The sequence below is a fragment of the Euprymna scolopes genome, chromosome 16, assembly GCF_053919585.1.
Source record: "Euprymna scolopes isolate OS-2025 chromosome 16, ASM5391958v1, whole genome shotgun sequence".
NCBI lineage: Eukaryota > Metazoa > Mollusca > Cephalopoda > Sepiida > Sepiolidae > Euprymna > Euprymna scolopes.
The window spans coordinates 62,479,940-62,481,947 of NC_136497.1; the positions used below are offsets into that span (position 1 = coordinate 62,479,940).

General features: G+C 35.3%; 1 pseudogene; it reads right to left on the bottom strand.

Annotated features, from left to right (window-relative positions):
• Positions 1–494: 494 nt before the first annotated feature.
• Positions 495–588, bottom strand: LOC145296411 (U2 spliceosomal RNA; annotated as a pseudogene).
• Positions 589–2,008: the final 1,420 nt, after the last annotated feature.

The following is a 2,008-nucleotide window of genomic DNA, read 5'->3' on the forward strand; positions in this document are numbered from 1 at the left end:
AGCTTTTCGAAAGCAATACATAAAACATTAACACGGTCAGTGATTAGGAAACCATTGCTTCAACATGAATTTCTGAGCGTAGTATCAGTTTCAGCATTGCACTGACTTAAATCCCTCTTTTTATGTGTTGGTTAATGGAGGAGAAATCCTTCATTATTGATAGAATTTTTATTTTTGTTATTGACCAGAGTTCCCTTTAGGGTAGCTGGTTTCCCCCTAAATTTTTAACCGACCTTATCTCCAATTCCGCAGTTGTGGGGAGGCAAGTAAACAAAAAAAATCAGAACGGACATTTTTCAGGGCATTTTATAATTAATAAGAAGTGACATTTCCAGGGCATTTTGTAATTAAATCAGAAATAACTTTTTCAGTTACTTTTTTAATATTAAAACATTGTTACATTCAACATAGTACCTATTCACAATGCCTCCCCACGGGACAGATTAAGACACTAGGGTCGTTTTTTAACGTGGGGAAAATATTGTCTTAGTCATAAAGGATTTCTCGTCCACTAAGAGAGAAGAAATTGAAATGAAGCACCTGAAGAACAGATACTACACTTTGATCTTAGCCAAAAGGCCGAGAAATACAAATCTTTTTATAAGCTTTGCCTCAACATCGACACCATTTTTTTTTTTTTTAAGAGTGACGAGGTTTATTTGGAATATTCCACTTTCCTTTTTAAGGGATGCACAGCATGATAACGGACGGAGCGATAAGCGGAATAATAATAATAATAATAATAATAATAATAATAATAATAATAATAATAATAATAATAATAATGTTTTGACCCTTGGCTCTGCTTGCCACAATCAACACAGATACTACGCTATGATCACAGACCAAAGGGTCACAATATTACTCATGAAAGCGTTTATATATATATTTTTTTTTTACACAGTGACCACCACTTATCAAGGCCTGGAAGCCACTCAGGGATAAGGGTTATTGCAAGTACATTACGTTAGTGAGGAGATTTGCTGAAATGTTTACTTAAGGGGCGGTTCATTAGGAATTTGTTAACATTGGACTTGAAGACAACCAAGTTGTAGTCCGGAGGGAAGCAGGCAGACGGAACAGAGTTTCACAGGCGTGCAGTTCTAAGAAAGAAGCTTTGTTCATGGAATCTGCGTTTTGATTTAGGCACAGATATAGAGTGGGGGAAATTTTTCACAGTGGATTCAGCTAGACAGGTGTTTTTCGTGAAAGATTGGCGAGGGGGGACCAGAAATTGGTAATAGCGCTGTTCATGGATCGACTCTCGGCTGAGAAAACTAAATGTATCCATTTTTTTTTAAGTTTACGAAAAATATAGTTTAGAAAATAAAACAATTTAGTGAATTAAAAGAGTACACGTGTGAAAAAGTCTGCTGAAGATAATAAAATAATGATATGGTCAAACCATATTGTGACAAAAAAGGAAATTTGTAATGACTGTTGCGTAATATGTTGATATCCGATTAAGTCTGAAGCACTGATAATGCCTCTGGCCCTTTAGGCCAGGTGTCAATCGTAATTGTCTCATATAATCTCACCAAAAGGGAGCTGATCGCTTAAGAGGCAAAATAGGCCGTAATTATCTCAGTTAATCTCGTCAAAGGTAGGTAAACAGTTAAGAAACAAAAAGGGGCCCTAGACTGTAACAGAAGGTTAGATTAACTAGTGTTTTCTGCAATAATTTCGCTTTTTGGAGCTGAGCAATTTAGAGACATAACTCGTAGGACTAGGCAAGAGCTCAAATTAACTAGTTTAGTCAAAGTGTTTCAGAAAGGAACTTAAAAAGAAACAATTCATGAAGTCGGCGTTAAAATCTATCGAACACAAGGAGAGAGATATTAATATGACTAATAAGAGAAAATGACAAAAGAATGCATAAAAACACTGGCACGATGGAAAAAAGCAAGAAACTAATCTGGTTAGTCAATTAACAGTATAACATATCTGTCAGGCAGACTGTCTACAACAATAAACTGACTTGATTTTTAAACTAAAAATATCTCTGTTA